The following is a 26,932-nucleotide window of genomic DNA, read 5'->3' on the forward strand; positions in this document are numbered from 1 at the left end:
TTAGTTCACAGGGAACTAGACAATTTATTGAGGCAGTGTGCCCCCGTTACCAAATACCATCTAGGTTCCACTTCTCTAGGCAGGCGATACCGAGAATGTACACGGACGTCAGAAAAAGACTCACCAGTGTCCTAAAAAATGCAGTTGTACCCAATGTCCACTTAACCACGGACATGTGGACAAGTGGAGCAGGGTAGGGTCAGGACTATATGACTGTGACAGCCCACTGGGTAGATGTATGGACTCCCGCCGCAAGAACAGCAGCGGCGGCACCAGTAGCAGCATCTCGCAAACGCCAACTCTTTCCTAGGCAGGCTACGCTTTGTATCACCGCTTTCCAGAATACGCACACAGCTGAAAACCTCTTACGGCAACTGAGGAAGATCATCGCGGAATGGCTTACCCCAATTGGACTCTCCTGTGGATTTGTGGCATCGGACAACGCCAGCAATATTGTGTGTGCATTAAATATGGGCAAATTCCAGCACGTCCCATGTTTTGCACATACCTTGAATTTGGTGGTGCAGAATTTTTTAAAAAACGACAGGGGCGTGCAAGAGATGCTGTCGGTGGCCAGAAAAATTGCGGGACACTTTCGGCGTACAGGCACCACGTACAGAAGACTGGAGCACCACCAAAAACTACTGAACCTGCCCTGCCATCATCTGAAGCAAGAAGTGGTAACGAGGTGGAATTCAACCCTCTATATGCTTCAGAGGTTGGAGGAGCAGCAAAAGGCCATTCAAGCCTATACAATTGAGCACGATATAGTAGGTGGAATGCACCTGTCTCAAGTGCAGTGGAGAATGATTTCAACGTTGTGCAAGGTTCTGATGCCCTTTGAACTTGCCACACGTGAAGTCAGTTCAGACACTGCCAGCCTGAGTCAGGTCATTCCCCTCATCAGGCTTTTGCAGAAGAAGCTGGAGGCATTGAAGAAGGAGCTAAAAGGGAGCGATTCCGCTAGGCATGTGGGACTTGTGGATGCAGCCCTTAATTCGCTTAACAAGGATTCACGGGTGGTCAATCTGTTGAAATCAGAGCACTACATTTTGGCCACCGTGCTCGATCCTAGATTTAAAGCCTACCTTGGATCTCTCTTTCCGGCAGACACAGGTCTGCTGGGGTTGAAAGACCTGCTGGTGACAAAATTGTCAAGTCAAGCGGAACGCGACCTGTCAACATCTCCTCCTTCACATTCTCCCGCAACTGGGGGTGCGAGGAAAAGGCTCAGAATTCCGAGCCCACCCGCTGGCGGTGATGCAGGGCAGTCTGGAGCGACTGCTGATGCTGACATCTGGTCCGGACTGAAGGACCTGACAACGATTACGGACATTTCGTCTACTGTCACTGCATATGATTCTCTCAACATTGATAGAATGGTGGAGGATTATATGAGTGACCGCATCCAAGTAGGCACGTCACACAGTCCGTACTTATACTGGCAGGAAAAAGAGGCAATTTGGAGGCCCTTGCACAAACTGGCTTTATTCTACCTAAGTTGCCCTCCCACAAGTGTGTACTCCGAAAGAGTGTTTAGTGCCGCCGCTCACCTTGTCAGCAATCGGCGTACGAGGTTACATCCAGAAAATGTGGAGAAGATGATGTTCATTAAAATGAATTATAATCAATTCCTCCGCGGAGACATTGACCAGCAGCAATTGCCTCCACAAAGTACACAGGGAGCTGAGATGGTGGATTCCAGTGGGGACGAATTGATAATCTGTGAGGAGGGGGATGTACACGGTGATATATCGGAGGGTGAAGATGAGGTGGACATCTTGCCTCTGTAGAGCCAGTTTGTGCAAGGAGAGATTAATTGCTTCTTTTTTGGGGGGGGTCCAAACCAACCCGTCATATCAGTCACAGTCGTGTGGCAGACCCTGTCACTGAAATGATGGGTTGGTTAAAGTGTGCATGTCCTGTTTTGTTTATACAACATAAGGGTGGGTGGGAGGGCCCAAGGACAATTCCATCTTGCACCTCTTTTTTCTTTTCTTTTTCTTTGCATCATGTGCTGATTGGGGAGGGTTTTTTGGAAGGGACATCCTGCGTGACACTGCAGTGCCACTCCTAGATGGGCCCGGTGTTTGTGTCGGCCACTAGGGTCGCTAATCTTACTCACACAGTCAGCTACCTCATTGCGCCTCTTTTTTTCTTTGCGTCATGTGCTGTTTGGGGAGGGTTTTTTGGAAGGGACATCCTGCGTGACACTGCAGTGCCACTCCTAGATGGGCCCGGTGTTTGTGTCGGCCACTAGGGTCGCTAATCTTACTCACACAGCTACCTCATTGCGCCTCTTTTTTTCTTTGCGTCATGTGCTGTTTGGGGAGGGTTTTTTGGAAGGGACATCCTGCGTGACACTGCAGTGCCACTCCTAGATGGGCCCGGTGTTTGTGTCGGCCACTAGGGTCGCTTATCTTACTCACACAGCGACCTCGGTGCAAATTTTAGGACTAAAAATAATATTGTGAGGTGTGAGGTATTCAGAATAGACTGAAAATGAGTGGAAATTATGGTTTTTGAGATTAATAATACTTTGGGATCAAAATGACCCCCAAATTCTATGATTTAAGCTGTTTTTTAGTGTTTTTTGAAAAAAACACCCGAATCCAAAACACACCCGAATCCGACAAAAAAAATTCGGTGAGGTTTTGCCAAAACGCGTTCGAACCCAAAACACGGCCGCGGAACCGAACCCAAAACCAAAACACAAAACCCGAAAAATTTCAGGCGCTCATCTCTAATATATATCTGTCTGACTGCTCAGCTCACACAGCTTATAATTGTGGGGGAGACTGGGGAGCACTACTGCAGTGCCAGTTATAGGTTATAGCAGGAGCCAGGAGTACATAATATATTATATAGTGAGTGACCACCAGACACACAGTGCAGTTTATTTAATATATCCGTTCTCTGCCTGAAAAAAGCGATACACACAGTGACTCAGTCAGTCACATACCATATCTGTGTGCACTGCTCAGGCTCAGGCCAGTGTGCTGCATCATCTATATATATTATATATCTGTCTGACTGCTCAGCTCACACAGCTTATAATTGTGGGGGAGACTGGGGAGCACTACTGCAGTGCCAGTTATAGGTTATAGCAGGAGCCAGGAGTACATATTATATTAAAATTAAACAGTGCACACTTTTGCTGCAGGAGTGCCACTGCCAGTGTGACTGACCAGTGACCTGACCACACTGACCACCAGTATAGTTAGTAGTATACTTATATTGTGATTGCCTGAAAAAGTTAAACACTCGTCGTGTGACTTCACTTGTGTGTTTTTTTTTTTTTTATTCTTTAAAAATAAAACTCATTCTGCTGACAGACAGTGTCCAGCAGGTCCGTCATTATATAATATATAATATATACCTGTCCGGCTGCAGTAGTGATATATATATATTTTTTATATCATTTATCATCCAGTCGCAGCAGACACAGTACGGTAGTTCACGGCTGTGGCTACCTCTGTGTCTCTGCACTCGGCAGGCAGTCCGTCCATAATTGTAATACCACCTAACCGTGGATTTTTTTCATTCTTCTTTATACATACATAGTTACATAGACATCTTCTCTTTATCAACCAGTCTATATTAGCTGCAGACACAGTACAGTACGGTAGTTCACGGCTGTGGCTACCTCTGTGTCTGCACTCGGCAGGCAGTCCGTCCATAATTGTATACCACCTAACCGTGGTTTTTTTTCATTCTTCTTTATACATACATAGTTACATAGACATCTTCTCTTTATCAACCAGTCTATATTAGCTGCAGACACAGTACAGTACGGTAGTTCACGGCTGTGGCTACCTCTGTGTCTGCACTCGGCAGGCAGTCCGTCCATAATTGTATACCACCTAACCGTGGATTTTTTTCAGTCTTCTTTATACATACATAGTTACATAGACATCTTCTCTTTATCAACCAGTCTATATTAGCTGCAGACACAGTACAGTACGGTAGTTCACGGCTGTGGCTACCTCTGTGTCTGCAGTCGGCAGGCAGTCCATAATTGTATACTAGTATCCATCTCCATTGTTTACCTGAGGTGCCTTTTAGTTGTGCCTATTAAAATATGGAGAACAAAAATGTTGAGGTTCCAAAATTAGGGAAAGATCAAGATCCACTTCCACCTCGTGCTGAAGCTGCTGCCACTAGTCATGGCCGAGACGATGAAATGCCAGCAACGTCGTCTGCCAAGGCCGATGCCCAATGTCATAGTACAGAGCATGTCAAATCCAAAACACCAAATATCAGAAAAAAAAGGACTCCAAAACCTAAAATAAAATTGTCGGAGGAGAAGCGTAAACTTGCCAATATGCCATTTACCACACGGAGTGGCAAGGAACGGCTGAGGCCCTGGCCTATGTTCATGGCTAGTGGTTCAGCTTCACATGAGGATGGAAGCACTCAGCCTCTCGCTAGAAAAATGAAAAGACTCAAGCTGGCAAAAGCAGCACAGCAAAGAACTGTGCATTCTTCGAAATCCCAAATCCACAAGGAGAGTCCAATTGTGTCGGTTGCGATGCCTGACCTTCCCAACACTGGACGTGAAGAGCATGCGCCTTCCACCATTTGCACGCCCCCTGCAAGTGCTGGAAGGAGCACCCGCAGTCCAGTTCCTGATAGTCAGATTGAAGATGTCAGTGTTGAAGTACACCAGGATGAGGAGGATATGGGTGTTGCTGGCGCTGGGGAGGAAATTGACCAGGAGGATTCTGATGGTGAGGTGGTTTGTTTAAGTCAGGCACCCGGGGAGACACCTGTTGTCCGTGGGAGGAATATGGCCGTTGACATGCCAGGTGAAAATACCAAAAAAATCAGCTCTTCGGTGTGGAGGTATTTCACCAGAAATGCGGACAACAGGTGTCAAGCCGTGTGTTCCCTTTGTCAAGCTGTAATAAGTAGGGGTAAGGACGTTAACCACCTCGGAACATCCTCCCTTATACGTCACCTGCAGCGCATTCATAATAAGTCAGTGACAAGTTCAAAAACTTTGGGTGACAGCGGAAGCAGTCCACTGACCAGTAAATCCCTTCCTCTTGTAACCAAGCTCACGCAAACCACCCCACCAACTCCCTCAGTGTCAATTTCCTCCTTCCCCAGGAATGCCAATAGTCCTGCAGGCCATGTCACTGGCAATTCTGACGAGTCCTCTCCTGCCTGGGATTCCTCCGATGCATCCTTGCGTGTAACGCCTACTGCTGCTGGCGCTGCTGTTGTTGCCGCTGGGAGTCGATGGTCATCCCAGAGGGGAAGTCGTAAGCCCACTTGTACTACTTCCAGTAAGCAATTGACTGTTCAACAGTCCTTTGCGAGGAAGATGAAATATCACAGCAGTCATCCTACTGCAAAGCGGATAACTGAGGCCTTGACAACTATGTTGGTGTTAGACGTGCGTCCGGTATCCGCCGTTAGTTCACAGGGAACTAGACAATTTATTGAGGCAGTGTGCCCCCGTTACCAAATACCATCTAGGTTCCACTTCTCTAGGCAGGCGATACCGAGAATGTACACGGACGTCAGAAAAAGACTCACCAGTGTCCTAAAAAATGCAGTTGTACCCAATGTCCACTTAACCACGGACATGTGGACAAGTGGAGCAGGGCAGGGTCAGGACTATATGACTGTGACAGCCCACTGGGTAGATGTATGGACTCCCGCCGCAAGAACAGCAGCGGCGGCACCAGTAGCAGCATCTCGCAAACGCCAACTCTTTCCTAGGCAGGCTACGCTTTGTATCACCGCTTTCCAGAATACGCACACAGCTGAAAACCTCTTACGGCAACTGAGGAAGATCATCGCGGAATGGCTTACCCCAATTGGACTCTCCTGTGGATTTGTGGCATCGGACAACGCCAGCAATATTGTGTGTGCATTAAATATGGGCAAATTCCAGCACGTCCCATGTTTTGCACATACCTTGAATTTGGTGGTGCAGAATTTTTTAAAAAACGACAGGGGCGTGCAAGAGATGCTGTCGGTGGCCAGAAGAATTGCGGGACACTTTCGGCGTACAGGCACCACGTACAGAAGACTGGAGCACCACCAAAAACTACTGAACCTGCCCTGCCATCATCTGAAGCAAGAAGTGGTAACGAGGTGGAATTCAACCCTCTATATGCTTCAGAGGTTGGAGGAGCAGCAAAAGGCCATTCAAGCCTATACAATTGAGCACGATATAGGAGGTGGAATGCACCTGTCTCAAGTGCAGTGGAGAATGATTTCAACGTTGTGCAAGGTTCTGATGCCCTTTGAACTTGCCACACGTGAAGTCAGTTCAGACACTGCCAGCCTGAGTCAGGTCATTCCCCTCATCAGGCTTTTGCAGAAGAAGCTGGAGGCATTGAAGAAGGAGCTAAAAGGGAGCGATTCCGCTAGGCATGTGGGACTTGTGGATGCAGCCCTTAATTCGCTTAACAAGGATTCACGGGTGGTCAATCTGTTGAAATCAGAGCACTACATTTTGGCCACCGTGCTCGATCCTAGATTTAAAGCCTACCTTGGATCTCTCTTTCCGGCAGACACAAGTCTGCTGGGGTTGAAAGACCTGCTGGTGACAAAATTGTCAAGTCAAGCGGAACGCGACCTGTCAACATCTCCTCCTTCACATTCTCCCGCAACTGGGGGTGCGAGGAAAAGGCTCAGAATTCCGAGCCCACCCGCTGGCGGTGATGCAGGGCAGTCTGGAGCGACTGCTGATGCTGACATCTGGTCCGGACTGAAGGACCTGACAACGATTACGGACATGTCGTCTACTGTCACTGCATATGATTCTCTCAACATTGATAGAATGGTGGAGGATTATATGAGTGACCGCATCCAAGTAGGCACGTCACACAGTCCGTACTTATACTGGCAGGAAAAAGAGGCAATTTGGAGGCCCTTGCACAAACTGGCTTTATTCTACCTAAGTTGCCCTCCCACAAGTGTGTACTCCGAAAGAGTGTTTAGTGCCGCCGCTCACCTTGTCAGCAATCGGCGTACGAGGTTACATCCAGAAAATGTGGAGAAGATGATGTTCATTAAAATGAATTATAATCAATTCCTCCGCGGAGACATTGACCAGCAGCAATTGCCTCCACAAAGTACACAGGGAGCTGAGATGGTGGATTCCAGTGGGGACGAATTGATAATCTGTGAGGAGGGGGATGTACACGGTGATATATCGGAGGGTGAAGATGAGGTGGACATCTTGCCTCTGTAGAGCCAGTTTGTGCAAGGAGAGATTAATTGCTTCTTTTTTGGGGGGGGTCCAAACCAACCCGTCATATCAGTCACAGTCGTGTGGCAGACCCTGTCACTGAAATGATGGGTTGGTTAAAGTGTGCATGTCCTGTTTTGTTTATACAACATAAGGGTGGGTGGGAGGGCCCAAGGACAATTCCATCTTGCACCTCTTTTTTCTTTTCTTTTTCTTTGCATCATGTGCTGATTGGGGAGGGTTTTTTGGAAGGGACATCCTGCGTGACACTGCAGTGCCACTCCTAGATGGGCCCGGTGTTTGTGTCGGCCACTAGGGTCGCTAATCTTACTCACACAGTCAGCTACCTCATTGCGCCTCTTTTTTTCTTTGCGTCATGTGCTGTTTGGGGAGGGTTTTTTGGAAGGGACATCCTGCGTGACACTGCAGTGCCACTCCTAGATGGGCCCGGTGTTTGTGTCGGCCACTAGGGTCGCTAATCTTACTCACACAGCTACCTCATTGCGCCTCTTTTTTTCTTTGCGTCATGTGCTGTTTGGGGAGGGTTTTTTGGAAGGGACATCCTGCGTGACACTGCAGTGCCACTCCTAGATGGGCCCGGTGTTTGTGTCGGCCACTAGGGTCGCTAATCTTACTCACACAGCTACCTCATTGCGCCTCTTTTTTTCTTTGCGTCATGTGCTGTTTGGGGAGGGTTTTTTGGAAGGGCCATCCTGCGTGACACTGCAGTGCCACTCCTAGATGGGCCCGGTGTTTGTGTCGGCCACTAGGGTCGCTAATCTTACTCACACAGCTACCTCATTGCGCCTCTTTTTTTCTTTGCGTCATGTGCTGTTTGGGGAGGGTTTTTTGGAAGGGACATCCTGCGTGACACTGCAGTGCCACTCCTAGATGGGCCCGGTGTTTGTGTCGGCCACTAGGGTCGCTTATCTTACTCACACAGCGACCTCGGTGCAAATTTTAGGACTAAAAATAATATTGTGAGGTGTGAGGTATTCAGAATAGACTGAAAATGAGTGTAAATTATGGTTTTTGAGGTTAATAATACTTTGGGATCAAAATGACCCCCAAATTCTATGATTTAAGCTGTTTTTTAGTGTTTTTTGAAAAAAACACCCGAATCCAAAACACACCCGAATCCGACAAAAAAAATTCGGTGAGGTTTTGCCAAAACGCGTTCGAACCCAAAACACGGCCGCGGAACCGAACCCAAAACCAAAACACAAAACCCGAAAAATTTCAGGCGCTCATCTCTACTGAATACACCCCTGCTCAGGGCACACTAGTTTTCATCGTTTTGTCCTTAAATGAGGTTATCATTGAAACACTGGAACAGTAATAAACAACATAACAACAGTGGAAATTGGGTTCACACAAAGCCTTACATAGCCAAAGATAAATAGGGACACCCTACAATAAAAATATATACATATAATAAAACTGTAAGGGTTGTGTCTGTACATAGACATTTTTTTATTGCGAATTATACTTCTAGGGACTGTTTATGGACCATGGAGACAAAATAAAAGTGAAATTTAGACTGTGTCTGTACGTTCTGGCATCACACAACAACTACTGTATGAATTTATATCACATTTTCACTGTTGTATAGCTTAGTGACCTAGAAAAGGATTGAGGTATGTATGGTCTCAATCTAACATCAGGGAGAGGAACAATAAATGAACAACCAGATGCTTGCAGTGTGCAGGCTCCTCAAGTCCAAAAAGGATGCGGTTACAATACCAGCGCTGGCATCATGAACACTGACTAGCCCGCCAGTTGGCATGCCGAGCAACAGGGACTATTCCCATAGAGTGGGATAGAACCTGTGGCAAGCGCAACGAGCCCGCAAGGGTATTTGTTGTGCTGGCCGAAATCCCCCCTGCTGGCCATCTGACAGACGGAATCCCGGCGTCGGTATGGTGACCGCCAGTCTCCCAACCACCGATCACCCAATACCAACCTGTCCAAAATGACTATACAGTATGAGTGGAATTATTACACTCACTTAGTGCAGTTGGACTTCCAGCATATAGCACTGCACTGACAGTTGGTGTTCCGGTCATGCTTCTGCAGACCTTGACTCTGCCCAGGTTATACTGTTTTCAGCTAGAAAGCTGTCCAATCTGATTTTGAATGCATTTACAGAGTCCGCCATTATTACCTTCTCCGGCAGGGAGTTCCAAATCTTTATTGCCCTGAAGAACCCCTTCCTACGTTTTGTATGGAATTTTCTCTCCTCTAACCTCAGTGAGTGTCCATGTGTCCTATACAGAGTTCTATTAATAAACAAATCCCCTGCTAACTCCTTGTAATGAACCTTTACATATTTGAAGATATTAATAATATCTCCTCTTAGACGCCTCTTTTCTAGAGTATACATATTTAACATAGTTAGCCTTTCCTCGTACTCCAGTGTCTCTAACCCTTTAATCAGTTTAGTAGCACGCCTTTGAACTCTTTCGAGTTCTCCAATATCTTTTTTATAATATGGTGCCAAAAACTGAACACAATATTCCAGGTGCGGACGTAGCAATGATTTGTACAGCGGCATGATTACATGCTCGTCCCTGGTCTCAATACCCCGTTTTATGCAAGCAAGGACTTTACTTGTCTTCTTCACTGCATTTTGACACTGTGTACTGCTATTGAGTGTATTATCTATGAGGACCCCCAAATCTTTTTCCACTACTGATACCCCTATATTTTCCCCATTAAGTGAATAGGATGCAAGTTTGTTTTTAATCCCAAAATGCATAGCTTTGCATTTTTCAATATTGAACCTCATTCCCCATTTAGACACCCAGAATTCAAGTTTAAATAAGTCATTCTGTAGAGACTCCACATCTATTTCTGAATTAATTACCTTACACAGTTTAGTATCATCTGCAAAGATTGATACTATGCTTACCAGGCCTATTCCTAGGTCATTAATACATATATTGAACAGTAGCGGACCAAATATGGACCCTTGTGGTATACCGCTGACTACTATTGCCCAGCTGGAGAACATCTCATTGACCACTACTCGTTGTACCCTGTTATCCAGCCAATTACCTATCCATGTACAAATAGTGTATCCTAGGCCAAGTTCCCTTAATTTGATGATCAGTCTCTTGTGAGGCACTGTATTGAAGGCTTTTGCAAAATCTAAATAGACCACATCCACTACTTTTCCCTAGTTAAGATTATCGCTCACTTCGTCGTAGAAGCTAATTAAGTTAGTTTGACATGATCTGTCGCTCACAAACCCATGGTAACTCCTGCTCATAAACTTAGTATTCCGCAGATAATCCTCTATGCTATCCCTCAAAATTCCTTCCAATATTTTACCCACTATAGAGGTTAAACTAACTGGTCTATAGTACCCAGGATGATTTTTAGAACCCTTTTTAAATAATGGCACTACCTCAGCTATACGCCAATCCATCGGTACCATACCCGATTTAATGGAACTATAGAAAATCAAGTATAAGGGTCTTGCAAGCTGTGCCTTAAGCTCCATAATAACCCTCGTATGAAAACCATTTGGTCCCGGTGATTTATTAATCTTTATGTTGCTTAGTCTCTCCAGGACTATTTCCTCACTTAAACAAGCATCTAGCCAAGAATCATTACCTTCACTGTCGTTATGCACTACTAACACCGTCTGATCCTCCCTGGTGAAAAAAAGCTGTTCAGTATATCCGCTTTTATTTTGACATTGTTTCCAAGGCTCGCAGTTCATCTTTTAATGGGCCTATGTTCTATTTTTTTAACCCTTTAATGTTTATGTATTTATAAAACTCTTTGGAATTGGCTTTATTCTCTATAGCAATTTGTTTTTCGTTTACAATTGTAGCTGCCCTTATTACTTTTTTGCATCTTTTATTGCATTCTTCGTAATACTGGAATGACTCCTCCCCTCCATTAGTTTTAAATGCTTTAAAAGAACACCTCTTTTTAGCCATTGCTTCTTTGACATCCTTATTAAGCCACATTGATTTGAGTCTATTACTCTTGCATTTACTGCCCAAGGGTATGAATTTGTGAATATTGCTATCAAGCAACCCTTTTAAAGCATCCCACATTTCCGATGTGTCTTTACTATGAAACAAAACTTCCCAGTCAATGTCGTTTAGCATATTGAAGTTAGCTTTTCTAAAGTTGAATGTTTTTGTTGATTCCTTATAGCTATGTTTCTTGAAACTGATGCTGAATGTGATCATATAGTGATCACTGTTTCCCAAGGTCTCCCCAACTGTAATGTTTGATATAATGTCCACATTATTGGTAATAACTTGGTCCAGAACATTATAACCTCTGGTTGGGTCCTCGACTAATTGAGACAAGTATTGATCCTTTAATGTGTTTAGAATCCTGCTGCTCCTAATTTTTACACATGAATCGTTACTCCAGTTTATACCCGGATAGTTAAAAATCCCCTAACACTAGGATGTCCCCCATTCCAGCAGCTTTTTCAATTTGCTGTGAGAGCAGTTCCTCGTCAGGTATGCTAATATCTGGTTGCTTGTAGCATGTGCCAATGACTAGTTTCTTTATTTCAGTGCCCCCACTAGTGATCTCAACCCATAGTGATTCCACATTATCACCAGTCCCCTCGTAAATAACATATATTAAGTTTGGTTTTAGAGATGGTTTTACATAGAGACAAACCCCTCCTCCCCTTTTGGTAGCCCTGTCCCTCCTGAGAAGTGAATATCCCTCCAAATTAGTAACCTAGTCGTGAGAGTCGTCCCACCATGTTTCCGTAATGCCTATAATATCATACTGATTTTTTGATACATGCCATTCCAATTCCCCCATTTTACCTGATAGGCTTCTTGCTTTCGCAAGCAGACATTTTATGTTAATATTTCCTTTGCCCTTTTGCTTTAATGGTAACTTACCATTATTTACAAGTGCCTTTCTAGAATTACTCTTACCAACTGTTATTCTATTCTCTACCTTACCCCCCATCAGGGGTTAAGGGGCAATCAGTGAGATTGCTGGACTATTCAGGGAGTTTGGGAGATTTCTTCTATTTCAGGGAGTCTCCTGCAGAATGAGGGAGAGTAGGCAAGTATGTTTATACCAACAGAATAATGTACAAAAAGACAGCAAACTACATGTACAGTAGTTTAATTTGGACCACATGGCCTGCCTGGTAGTGGTATCACATCCTATAGCAACAATACACTGTTCAACACTTAAGTCACGTAATCGGTCAGGCAGAGATGCACCTCTCTGCCGGTAACCTCAGGGTACTATAGGTAAAATGTGGCACTGGTGCTCCCGAGTTGTGCCATGTGGAACGCAAAACTGGATATAAGCAGCTAGCTACTCCTGTGGAATGCAACAACTTCTAATGCAGCTACCAGTTAGCAAGCAACATCAGTGCACATGTGCAGACCAGTAGGGACCATATGGTAGCACTGATCCCAAGTTTTGAATGACCAGCTAAACTACAGGAATAATTTATTAAACTCAATAAAACAGGAGTTAAAGGGAATGTCTCATATCAGCACATCCCTAGGCATACAATGCTAGCAAACTCAATGTGGTATTAGAATATTACTAGAGATGTGCACAGGACCATTTTTGCTGGATTTGCAATTGGCCCTGATTCGTCATCCGGCTTTGTATTTGGTTTTTGCCAAACTGCCGTGACTGGTTTTGTTTTTTTGTTTTCAAAAATTGACAAACAAAACTAAAATCACATAATTTGGGCCTTTTTTTTTGTTCCATGGGGGTGATTCAGACCTGATCCTAGATGTGCTAAATTTAGCACATTTATGATCAGATTCTCTGACATGCGGGGGGACGCCCAGCACAGGGCTAGTATGCCCCACATGTTAGGCGCCCGCATGAGACCCACAGCCATTTTTGTGATAGCATTGGCTGCGTGTGATGTCATGCAGCTGCACCGACTACGCCCCCTGTTTCTCCGTTGCCGCCCCTGTTTTGAAGTCTCGTCCCCGCAATACTCCATCTCCGTCTTTGAAATGGAGCGTTGCCTCCCCCCCCCCCCGTGACCATCTCTGCCTCATAGACAGGCAGAAGCAATCGCATTTTCTGTGGGGCGCCGTAGAAAATGCAGGCGCATGCGCAGGATGGGCCCTGCGCAGGATCCCGCATCCTCTTAGCAATTTTTACCGTTGGATCGCTTATTGCGATTGCGATCCAACCTTAATCAGGCTCTATTTGTAAAATATAAAATATACATCACAAGATTAGATGCCACTAAGGCCCTCATTCCGAGTTGTTCGCTCGCAAGCTGCTTTTAGCAGCTTTGCACACGCTAAGTCGCCGCCTACTGGGTGTGAATCTTAGCTTCTCAAAATTGCGACCGACGGATTCGCAATATTGCGAATAGACCTTTCTTAGCAGTTCCTGAGTAGCTCCGGACTTAGCCATTGCAATCATTTCAGTCAGTTTCGTTCCTGGTTTGACGTCACAAACACACCCAGCATTGGCCCAGACACTCCCCCGTTTCTCCAGCCACTCCCGCGTTTTTCCCAGAAACGGTAGCGTTTTTTCCAACACACCCACAAAACGGCCAGTTTCCGCCCAGAAACACCCACTTCCTGTCAATCACATTACGATCACCAGAACGAAGAAAAAACCTCGTAATGCCGTGAGTAAAATACCTAACTGCATAGCAAATTTACATTGCGCATGCGCAGTAAGCGGAAAATCGCAAAATAACGAAAATCGGCAACGAGCGAACAACTCGGAATGACCACCTAAGTGAGAAAAACTGCCGGCAAATGGCAGTAATAAAATTTTTCTCATGTAATAATTTTAAGTCACATTTCCCTTAGGTCAGTCATGTAAAAGACAAGGGCCTCAAACCAGAAATAACCAGTCTTAGCCGGTCTGGTGGGTTGTGTGAGGTCATGCTGTGATGTCATAATGGAAACTGCCTATGTCAGGGCTATGCTGTTGCTGTCTCTTGCATATGCTTTCAGAGGCCTGGCACGGCATAGCACACTGGTAGAAGGTTAGTGACTGGACAAAGATAAGAGCAGCTTATTTTGAATCGTCGGCAGACGTTTAACATGACTATTATAATATATGACTTAAGACCTTGGGGATAGCATAGTATTGGATAAAAACAAAATCTCACACCTACTGGGACAGTGCCATTACTTAACATCCACAAGCAGCTGCAAATGGGCCATTGGAGATATATGAAGGGTGCTTTACTCTCTCTCTCTCTGCCTGCCTAAATCCCAGTGTGCCAGTGTTGCACGCTGATCCATTTTTATTAATATGTAGAGATGTAAGAGAATTAAATTGTGCTTTAATCATTACCTTTGTTTTTATCCAATACTATATACAGATGTAGCCATGCTGATCATGGCTACATCTGAGGGAAACGTGCACCCTCGACGCAGCAATGCGCACCTGTGCCTAGCTATGTCGAGTTGCGGCATTTTCCGCCCCCATCCATGTGAATGGGGCACACACATGTCTTAGATGTCCAGATGTACGCGGTGCGGTCACGACTAGCAAGGCGCAATCGCCTTAAGATGTAGCCACAACGAGAATAGCTACATTTGTACAGTTGTATTTCCTGTTAGCGTCAGAAATGAATGCTATGGTGGTTATGACTGTCCCCCTCCCCCCTCATTCCCACTCAGGGAGTGTGGGGGGAGGGGGACAGTCATAACCCATAGGGGTACAGGGGAAACCACCGGTGGGCCCTACTGTCTGGGGGCCCACCTCCTCGTCTATGGATCAGGTCCCGTCTGTGCACTTGAATTGTACATTATACATATTATCTACAGTGCATTGCAGTTATTAATCTGGTACATTATCATGCATGTACTAGCAGTATTTACTATATATATTTATCATGGGCCCTATACCATGTTAGCCAAGCCTCTGTGGCAGCAGGCCACACCCCTAAGCATGGGCCTTTACTTCTGCATTCCCCCGGTGGGCTCTCCATGCCCCACTCATTTCTTGCTCTCTTTTTTCACTCTCTAACCATTGACGTATAGGTGCGTTTTTCTCCTGCCGGGTAAATAGGTCAAGATATCAGATTTGAGGTGACAGATGGGAAGACTGGGTTAGGCAAGGTTAGTTGGAGGGCGGGTGGTCTGGGCAAACCAGGGACGTGCAGTCAGGGTAGGAATGGGAGGCAGTGCCTCCCCTGTCATTAATGATTAAAATAATATAAAGAAGATACTTATGACACATGCTGCTTTCATACAGGGACGTGCTTTCAACCCATGAAAGCACACCCCTGTCAGTGAGGCCACAGTGATTGGCCAGAGGATCCGTCACTGGATCCGCTGCCATCACTATATGGTTGCGCGGAGGTGTGGGCATTGGTGGCAGTGAGAGTATTAGTGGCACTGCCATTCTGCAGAGTTTGGCAGCGGAGCAGTACCAATTTCAAAAATGGCACCTCAGCGTAATTTTTTAAATTCAAGATGGCAACCACGAGCCAATCACGGCTCACTGCGTCATCACCCCGGCCCCTCCGGCAGACTTATATGAGTCAGCACGAGGCATCGGCGTCAGTCCGACGGCGGAAGAGCTCCTTAAGAAAGAAGACGCTGGAAGTCCTGGATGGGCTGTAGCCATGCAAACGAGCTTAAAGGCCGCCGCCCCCAGGTGAAGACCCTGAATAATAAACTTTTTTTTAAAGATGGTGTGGTGTTTTTATTTTAATATTTTCTTTACAGGTGGACTACAGGTGCCAGCGGGCCCCTTATGTCCGGACATGCTGGCACTTGTGGTTCTCCAAGTGCTATGCAAAAGAGCTTAACGGCTGCCGCCCACCAGGTGAAGACGCTGGAAGCCCTGGGAAGGCGGCAGCCATGCAAAAGAGCTGAAAGGCTGCTGCCTCCCCGGTGAAGACGCTGGAAGCCCTGGGGAGGCGGCGGCCCCCCAGGTGAAGGCGTCGGAAGCCCTGGAGAGGCGGCAGCCATGCAAAAAAGCTTAAAGGCCGCCGCCCCCAGGTGAAGACCCTGACTAATAAACTTTTTTTTAAAGACGGAGTGGTGTTTTTATTTTAATATTTTTTTTACAGGTGGACTACAGGTGCCAGTGGGCCCTTTATGTCCGGACATGCTGGCACTTGTGGTTCTCCAAGTGCTATGCAAAAAGCTTAACAGCCACCATCCACCAGGTGAAGACGCTGGAAGCCCCGGGAAGGCGGCAGCCATGCAAAAGAGCTTAAAGGCCGCTGCCTCCCAGGTGAAGATGCCGGAGAAAGACGACGGAAGCCCTGGGGAGGCGGCGGCCCCCCAGGTGAAGACGGCGGAAGCCCTGGAGAGGCAGTGGCCATGCAAAAGTGCTTAAATGCCGCCGTCCCCAGGTGAAGACCCTGACTAATAAAAAAAAAATTAAAGACGGTGTGGTGTTTTTATTTTAATATTTTCTTTACAGGTGCCAGGGGGCCCTTTATGTCCGGACATGCTGGCAATTGTGGTTCTCCAAGTGCTATGCAAAAGAGCTTAACAGCCGCCGCCCACCAGGTGAAGAAGCTGGAAGCCCTGGGAAGGCGGCAGCCATGCTAAAGAACTTAAAGGCTGCCGCCCCCAGGTGAAGACCCTGACTAATAAACTTTTTTCTTAAAGACGGTGTGGTGTTTTTAAAGAAGAAGAGGAAGACAAAGAAGAAGAAGGAGAAGAAGAAGAAGAAGAAAAAGGAGAAGAAGAAGAAGAAGAAGTAGTAGTAGTAGTAGTAGTAGTAGTAGTAGTAGTAGTAGTAGTAGTAGTAGTAGAACAAAAATAGGCTACATTTTGCTTAAAATAAAAATAGACATTTATTTTTTAAATACATTTTGCTTGAAGTTGTCTTAATAAATAAATTCTCTCAAAAGGTTAAGAAATGACACATACTTAGGGAGACAAATATATTAGGAGAGTTTAAAACCATGCATTGTTTATTCTACACAAGAGAGTACCATGTGAGGCAGCCATTTTGGGTCCACTACATAGATTACACTGTGCTATAAGTAAAACATGGCAGTAAGGCATACAAAGGTAAACTGAAAAGCAACTAACAGGACACCTAGTTTGCAGCTTACACAGTAAGGAAAATGGTCTTACTCTATAATTGCTTTTAGATATCTTTCTCCTTTATATCTATTTTAAAGTGAGCTGAGGGGAAAATAACAATACAGGGTCCAGTTACATTATAAAATAAAAAAAAAAAATTCTCTGACCAAAAAATAAAAATGTATAATAATTCTCCAACACTCTGAAGATGGTAAGCTCATACTGTGAATTGCATAAAATATTTCTATGAACCCCACTTAATCACTGTTACACACTGGTTCTCACTGAGCGGAGGCTGAGATGAGAGGGGTGTTATTCGGCAGGATCACTGGAAGTGTTGTGGATCTCTGATAATCTCAGGTCTCTGAGGAGTTAAGTGAAAAACTACTGTCTCCCACTGTGATGCTCTAAGACATTGACAAGATGCCGCCGCATTTATGTGCAGGATTTAGGTCAGCAGCCATTTTGGTACAGGGAGTGAAGCCTTCCTGAAGGAACAGTATGGAATCTGCGCAGTAGCGCTCTCCCCTTTCAACACTTTTTATATACAAATAGGATAATAATGCTAAAACTCCCACATAGTCATCTAAATGGGATGTAGTCACCATCCCGGTGGTCAGCTTACCACCACCGGGATCCCGGCCACCGAATGCAGTCAGTGGGGCCAAGGACTATTCCCACTAGTTGGTGTCCATGACACCCATAGAGAGGGAATAGAACCTGTGCAGAGGCGGATTAAGACTTCGGAGGGCCCGGGGTACTTAAGACGGGGGCCCTCTCAGGTCTAAAATTAAAACCATAAAAAAAATAATAATAATACATGCATATATATGACCCAGAGCCTTAACTCAAATTTAATTCTTAACAGCAAAGAAAAAATTCAATGCAGCCTGTCTTACTGCTGATAAAGACTGGCTGCGAGAGACACAGTACAGGAGCAGAGGGAGAGATCCTCTGCTCTCCTCGGAGCACATCTTCCCTGCTCCACGAGTCCACAGGTTGCTCCGTTTCCACTTCAGCCTGCGCTCCAGCCAGTAAAGGAGACGCAGGCTGCAGCTGTACAGCCCCTTGGTTAGCTGAGCCGTCACCTAGCAACCCAGCAAAGGTCTGCGGCGCCGGTGGGAGTGACGGCAATCAGTGCCTGCAGGGAATCTCATAGCTGCGGATCGGATCTATAACAGAGATCCGATCTGTGGCTGGTGGCAGGGGGGCCCTCTCAGACTGAGGGGCCCAGGGGTACTAACCCCCGGAGTCCCCCCCTTAATCCGGCTCAGAACCTGTGGCAAGGGCAGCAAGCCACCAAGCTTGCAGCGTGAAGCCCACAGCAAGGGGCTTCATTTTGCTTGCCCATCTCCCGGCATTCTGGCAGTCAGGATCCCGTCATCGGTATGCTGACCACCAGGATCCCGGCCGCCGGTCAACAACGCATCTGAATTATTACTTGTGCCTGGTGTAGGATTTTCAAATATGTGTAGTTTACTGTATACAAGGATATAAAACCTTAAAGGAACTGAGATCTAAGGTGTATTACATGTAGTTATAAAAATAAGTTTATTTTATGGCAGTAGTTTCCATACAGGGGGCCGTGAGACCCTGGGGTTCCTTGGGAAAGGTGAGAAGGGGGGGATAGGGAAGGCCTTGCAGTGGTGCTGTAGTTTGGTGGTCCATGAACAATTCAAATTGCTTATAGTGAATTTAATCGGAAAAACCAGTCCTTCACCACATAACTGAACCTAAGGTTAACATATTATAAACACTGCCAAAAAAAATTGAAGAAGCAGGGAGCGCCAATAGTGCATTAAAAGAGTAAAGGAATTTTATTTTTAAAAAATCCAAATTGGTAACAAGTAAAACCCGTACCATAAAAGGCGGTCAAACCACCGCTCGTATAACCGGCATAAGATTTACCCCACTGTGCAAAGCAGCATTCTTTAATTTCAAATCCAAATGTCAGACCACGCCCATACGCGTTTCGTCATTCGACTTCGTCAGTAGGCCTGGTCTGAAGTCATAAAGGCATTATTAAAAACACATATCATTGTTCTAATTGACCCATACAGGTTACATTCAAATGAATTACAGTATTACAGAGAATACAATGTCGACATTTCTCTAGTACATATAATTCGGAATAGTAAATACTATAATTCCACAAAAAAAATTTTTTTTATATTTATGGCAAAAGAAGTTCATCAAGGCATCAACTAAAACATAATAATAAAAAATATATATAAAATATAAAAAATATATAAAATATATATATATATATAACAAAGACCTTCAATTATTTAAATGAAAATCTAAATGAGCACATCGCTGTCAATGATGTTAGCAAACAAAACCACTCAGCTAACCATTAAGCACATTTATATATGCTTACAAGGAATTACATACGGCTCACATGTATAAATGGCATAGCAATATATATCCGCCCGTCGTCCGTTCGACGGACTCCTTATATTAAACTGACGGTTACCTTTTTGTTGTTCTCAGCGGTTTTATCAATCCTCAGTGCTCACGTCGCCTGTGGCTTTCATCCCGTCACGTTACTCCCGTTTTTTATAACTAAGAGCCCGTCGCATTAGCCCCGTCATTAACCTGTCGGGCGGCGCCCGGTCCTGACGTGTGCGGGTTTAGTGAACAGGTGTACGGACCTTTCATTATATTAAAGAACCAGCGCTTATTTGTGCAATCAGCTTATCAAGAAATGGGAGAAAACAATAGGAAAAACGGACCCAGACTGTTTCCGTACAAACAATGAAAACCAACACTAAAAAGTAACACTAAAAAGTGGGGGATAGAAGGAATATATGTAATACAATTAATATGCAGAGATCCTCCCTGCCAACAGTCAATCTTACAAGCATAATGAGCTTTTAAATCAATAAACAGAATATTATATAGTGTTGAAATCCGATCTCAGATTCCTATTTTAGAAACGGGGTCAGTTCATATCCCTCGTTTAACCCGTTTGGATACAGAGTATCTAATGTAACTATCCAAAATGTTTCCCTTTTATTAAGGGTATTTTCTCTATCTCCCCCACGCTTGTCAGAGGCTATATGTTCTAAACCTATGAATTTTAATGAGACAGGGTCACTGGAATGATGCTGTTTAAAGTGGCGGGGAACACTATGATTTTCCACATTATTCTTGATATTTCTCAAGTGTTCTAAAATTCGAAGTTTTAACACCCTCTTAGTCTTACCGACATATCTCATCCCGCACCCACATTCAAGCAGATATATAATGAAAGTGGAATTACAATTAATAAAACTATTAATTTTGAATTTTTTGTCCGAATTTTTACTACTAAAAGTTTTAGTGCCCTTTAACCCATACTGGCACACTTTGCACTTTCCACAAACATAGAATCCTTTTACTTTGTTCAATGATAAACAATTTGGGGTGCTAATCTCTTTTCTCTCCAAAGCAGGTAAAAAACTTGGAGCTAGATAAGTTTTAAGGGTTTTAGCTCGTCTAAAAACCATATCAGGTCTGACTGGTAAGTGTTTAGATAAGACAGAATCCATTTGCAATATATGCCAGTTACGTTTGAGACTGGTCTGTATTTCATGATTTGATGAGTTAAATTGCGTCACGAAAGGACAGAACATAGTATCCGTCTCAGCTCGGCTCTGAACTTCATGTTTCTTATATTTAATTAATTCCTTTCTCTCCAATGTACTTGCTTTTTTGATAGCTCCTTCAATCAGACTTAGAGGATAACCTTTCTCTAAAAAACGCCGTTTATATTCTAAAGCTTGTTCCTCAAATTTGGCTACTGAGGTGCAATTTCTCCTTAATCGTATCAGTTGGGAAAAAGGCAAATTGCTCTTCCACTTCTTCAAATGACAGCTCTTATAATCTAAATAATTATTACTATCAACCTCTTTGAAAAAAGTATAAGTCTCTATTGATTTATTGGACGCATAATCACTGGTGTTAAGGACTAGATCTAAGAACTCTATTCGTTCTTTCTGAAAATTCGATGTAAAACATAAATTAAATTCATTTATATTCAAATATTGCATGAACCCATTAAATTCATCTTCTGTTCCACGCCAAATGACTAGCACGTCATCAATATAGTGTTTAAACAGCATGACCTTATCAGAATAAGGATTATTAGCTAATACATTTCCTTTTTCCCACTCACCCATGTATAGATTAGCGACACTAGGGGCACAAATCGTCCCCATAGCTACCCCACACACTTGTACGAAATATTCGTCCAAAAAAGTGAAATAATTATGTTTGAAAATAAAACTAACACAATCTAGAAGAAACTGGACCCTCGGCATGGTCATCTCATTATCTCTTTTCAATACCATCTCTAGGTGCAACAGACCTTTCTCATGTGGAATCGAAGTATATAATGAAGTGACATCAATGGTTGCCCACTTATAATCATCACACCAAACAAAATTTTCTAGCAACTGTAATATATGTGTGGAATCTTTCACATAAGTTTCTAACTTGGGAACATATAACGTAGAGAAAGACTTGGCATCTGTTGAAAAACAATTTGATACAAAAGGGGATGAGGTTGAATTCAAGGAATTTTCAGAATATATGGAACAAAAAATAGCCAAAATTGAGGGGGATATAATACAGACTAAAAGGAAAAAATTCATTAGAGACAAGACTGATTACGAATTAGGTCAGGTGAGAAATTGGTCTCAGGTAAAATGGGACAATGAGCCAGCGAAGAAGCAGAGATTTCAACAGAGGCAAAGACCGACCTTTAGATTTAGGGATCCTTCTAGACAGAGAGATCAATCAATCAAATTTTCGAGAGCACGCTCAATATCAGGGTTATACGAACGATAGAAGGGGAAGACAAGCCACCGAACAATTTAGACCCAAACCACAGCGCAAGAGAAATACTCAGCGCTGGCAAAGAGTAGGGAGAGATAGACCATGGAGACCACAAACCGAGTGGTCAGAAGTTCCCAAGTATACCACCAACAATAGATTTGATACTCTCCACCAATTGCAGGGTGAGGTTTTTTCCCCAAGACAGGGCTCTTTTTTAGGGAAACGAAGAGAATATATGAGACAACAACAAGACGGGGTCCCAAATCAATTGCCTTTAAGAACGTGGGGGAAAAGAAACAGAGACGAAGAGGGAAGAGAGGAGGACAGGGCACCTCACAAAAAAGCACTGATGCAGTCCCATTAGTGAAAAAGAAAGTAGGTATTTTCAATCTTTCAGATGTGGAACTCAATGATACAGACATAGATGTATTACAGAGAGAGTTATCTTTTGCGCCCTCAGCAGGTGTTAATAAATTTAATTTATACATGGATCTTAATCTGTATATACGTAAAATGACATTAAAAAGACATTTTATTAGACAAGGTAATAAGTCAACAGCTCCCTTAAAAAATTATGAAAGTCAAAGAAACCCTAATGTCTCTGGGCTGAAAAAAAGATCTACTTTTTACCCTGTTGAGTCACGAGGCACACATTTGGATTTATTTGCTCAACTGGTAAAAAAAGATTTTGATAAAATTAAAGAAAAGGGGAATTTAGCCCCAAATTTAACTAGATTAGAACAATTATCATTAGATAATTTAAAGGGGAATGCGGCTTTAGTTATCAAACAAGCCGATAAAGGGGGAGGATTGGTCATTTTAAATCGGACCGATTACGAGACTGAAATGTATAGATTACTCTCTGATCCTTCTTCATATTCCAAGCTAAAAAAGGACCCTACGAAATATTATCAAACTTCGTTACTAGATTTACTCAATACAGGTTGTAAAACAGGGGTCCTCAGTGATGAGGAATTTGGTTAATTGTGGAATGAACACCCTAGGATTGCTACAATATATTATTTACCAAAGATCCACAAAAACCAATTAAATCCCCCGGGTCGCCCCATAATTTCGGGGATCGACTCCCTTACCTCTCGTGTCTCTGAATATGTAGTTATTTTTCTCAAAGGATATGTTCCCAAGTTAGAAACTTATGTGAAAGATTCCACACATATATTACAGTTGCTAGAACATTTTGTTTGGTGTGATGATTATAAGTGGGCAACCATTGATGTCACTTCATTATATACTTCGATTCCACATGAGAAAGGTCTGTTGCACCTAGAGATGGTATTGAAAAGAGATAATGAGATGACCATGCCGAGGGTCCAGTTTCTTCTAGATTGTGTTAGTTTTATTTTCAAACATAATTATTTCACTTTTTTGGACGAATATTTCGTACAAGTGTGTGGGGTAGCTATGGGGACGATTTGTGCCCCTAGTGTCGCTAATCTATACATGGGTGAGTTGGAAAAAGGAAATGTATTAGCTAATAATCCTTATTCTTATAAGGTCATGCTGTTTAAACGCTATATTGATGACGTGCTAGTCATTTGGCTTGGAACAGAAGATGAATTTAATGGGTTCATGCAATACTTGAATATAAATGAATTTAATTTATGTTTTGCATCGAATTTTCAAAAAGAACGAATAGAGTTCTTAGATCTAGTCCTTAACACCAGTGATTATGCGTCCAATAAATCAATAGAGACTTATACTTTTTTCAAAGAGGTTGATAGTAATAATTATTTAGATTATAAGAGCTGTCATTTGAAGAAGTGGAAGAGCAATTTGCCTTTTTCCCAACTGATACGATTAAGGAGAAATTGCACCTCAGTAGCCAAATTTGAGGAACAAGCTTTAGAATATAAACAGCGTTTTTTAGAGAAAGGTTATCCTCTAAGTCTGATTGAAGGAGCTATCAAAAAAGCAAGTACATTGGAGAGAAAGGAATTCATTAAATATAAGAAACATGAAGTTCAGAGCCGAGCCGAGACGGATACTATGTTCTGTCCTTTCGTGACGCAATTTAACTCATCAAATCATGAAATACAGACCAGTCTCAAACGTAACTGGCATATATTGCAAATGGATTCTGTCTTATCTAAACACTTACCAGTCAGACCTGATATGGTTTTTAGACGAGCTAAAACCCTTAAAACTTATCTAGCTCCAAGTTTTTTACCTGCTTTGGAGAGAAAAGAGATTAGCACCCCAAATTGTTTATCATTGAACAAAGTAAAAGGATTCTATGTTTGTGGAAAGTGCAAAGTGTGCCAGTATGGGTTAAAGGGCACTAAAACTTTTAGTAGTAAAAATTCGGACAAAAAATTCAAAATTAATAGTTTTATTAATTGTAATTCCACTTTCATTATATATCTGCTTGAATGTGGGTGCGGGATGAGATATGTCGGTAAGACTAAGAGGGTGTTAAAACTTCGAATTTTAGAACACTTGAGAAATATTAAGAATAATGGGGCAGATGTATTAACCTGGAGAAGGCATAAGGAAGTGATAAACCAGTGATATGTGCAAGGTGATAAAGGCACCAGCCAATCAGATCCTAACTGTTAATTTACATATTGGAGCTGATTGGCTGGTGCCTTTATCACCGTACACATATCACTGGTTTATCACTTCCTCATGCCTTCTCCAGGTTAATACATCTACCGCAATGTGGAAAATCATAGTGTTCCCCGCCACTTTAAACAGCATCATTCCAGTGACCCTGTCTCATTAAAATTCATAGGTTTAGAACATATAGCCTCTGACAAGCGTGGGGGAGATAGAGAAAATACCCTTAATAAAAGGGAAACATTTTGGATAGTTACATTAGATACTCTGTATCCAAACGGGTTAAACGAGGGATATGAACTGACCCCGTTTCTAAAATAGGAATCTGAGATCGGATTTCAACACTATATAATATTCTGTTTATTGATTTAAAAGCTCATTATGCTTGTAAGATTGACTGTTGGCAGAGAGGATCTCTGCATATTAATTGTATTACATATATTCCTTCTATCCCCCACTTTTTAGTGTTACTTTTTAGTGCTGGTTTTCATTGTTTGTACGGAAACAGTCTGGGTCCGTTTTTCCTATTGTTTTCTCCCATTTCTTGATAAGCTGATTGCACAAATAAGCGCTGGTTCTTTAATATAATGAAAGGTCCGTACACCTGTTCACTAAACCCGCTCACGTCAGGACCGGGCGCCGCCCGACAGGTTAATGACGGGGCTAATGCGACGGGCTCTTAGTTATAAAAAACGGGAGTAACGTGACGGGATGAAAGCCACAGGCGACGTGAGCACTGACACCCTATTGGGAGGATTGATATAACCGCTGTGAACAACAAAAAGGTAACCGTCAGTTTAATATAAGGAGTCCGTCGAACGGACGACGGGCGGATATATATTGCTATGCCATTTATACATGTGAGCCGTATGTAATTCCTTGTAAGCATATATAAATGTGCTTAATGGTTAGCTGAGTGGTTTTGTTTGCTAACATCATTGACAGCGATGTGCTCATTTATATGATTGATTTTCATTTAAATAATTGAAGGTCTTTGTTATATATATATATATTTTATATATTTTTTATATTTTATATATATTTTTTATTATTATGTTTTAGTTGATGCCTTGATGAACTTCTTTTGCCATAAATATAAAAAAAAAATTTTTTGTGGAATTATAGTATTTACTATTCCGAATTATACAGATGTAGCCACCTTTATCTTGACTGTTTCTCCGCCGAGATGGGCGTTTAGTCACGCTAAGGCGATAGCTGAGTTTAATCACAGATAGGCGCGTTGAGGCGATCTAGATACTCATCATGCATTACACATCTCCACCACTGTGTGGCTAATGCTCCACTAATCCAGTACTTTCGATCGTACAGTATAGCGGCGGATTGATCTACAGCTCTGGCAATACTGTAGGCGTAACGGGAGGCGGTGGAAAAAGTATGGAGTACTGTATGTGTATGGAGACGCAACTACAGTAATTGTGTAAAAGGAAGAATGTACAGGACAATGTATAAACACCGTGCCTTTAAAATACATGAGTGTCTGGGAATGGAGGGCTACAGTAGCTAGCAGGAGGCGGTGGAAAATACCGTGCTTTACAAATGCGAGCGTCCGAGTCCTCTAAGGCATAAACCAACACCAATGGGGTGGGGGCCGGGCGCTGTTTGCAGTACTTTCACACATGAAATTGGGAGTCTCTCATGAGGCGTCGTGGGCTAGAGGTGAAGGCTCCCACCTCCCACGCTGGGGGTCCAGGGTTCGAGACGTGATGTGCCTTCTTTTTTTTTTTTTATTGTAATAATACACTGTATTATTTTATCTACATTGTAAGACAGTCAATGGAAAGGTGCACACAAGTTACATATAAATCAGAGTACATCTGCAGGAGTGATTCTTTACGCTAAATGCAACTAAACAGCGGGAATGAAATGAGGGTATTCTGACGCTACTAACTGAGCAAAACAGTACTGTAGATCTTCAGCGTTTGTGTATTGCACATGACCTGAATTCCCTCCCTGTGCAGGCTCCCAGGGGGGAAGGGCTATGGGGGTAGGGGGAGACGATGGGAAATACTGTACTGTGCCTTTGAAATGCAATTACATGAGCGTCCAAATCCACTACGGCATACTGTAAACCAACACCAATGGGAAGGAAATGCCAACCATTTTTTTTATGTGTTCCCGTGACATTCATTTAAAAAAAAATTTTTTCTCTCTAATACATCCAATGGAAGGATGCACACAGGTTTCACATAAATCAAAGTACATCTGCAGGAGCAATTCTTTACGCTAAATGCAACTGCACAACGGCAATGAGTAGAAATGAGTGTATTCTGACGCTACTAAGTGAGCAAAACAGTACTATACAGTA

The sequence above is a fragment of the Pseudophryne corroboree genome, chromosome 1, assembly GCF_028390025.1.
Source record: "Pseudophryne corroboree isolate aPseCor3 chromosome 1, aPseCor3.hap2, whole genome shotgun sequence".
Lineage (NCBI taxonomy): Eukaryota > Metazoa > Chordata > Amphibia > Anura > Myobatrachidae > Pseudophryne > Pseudophryne corroboree.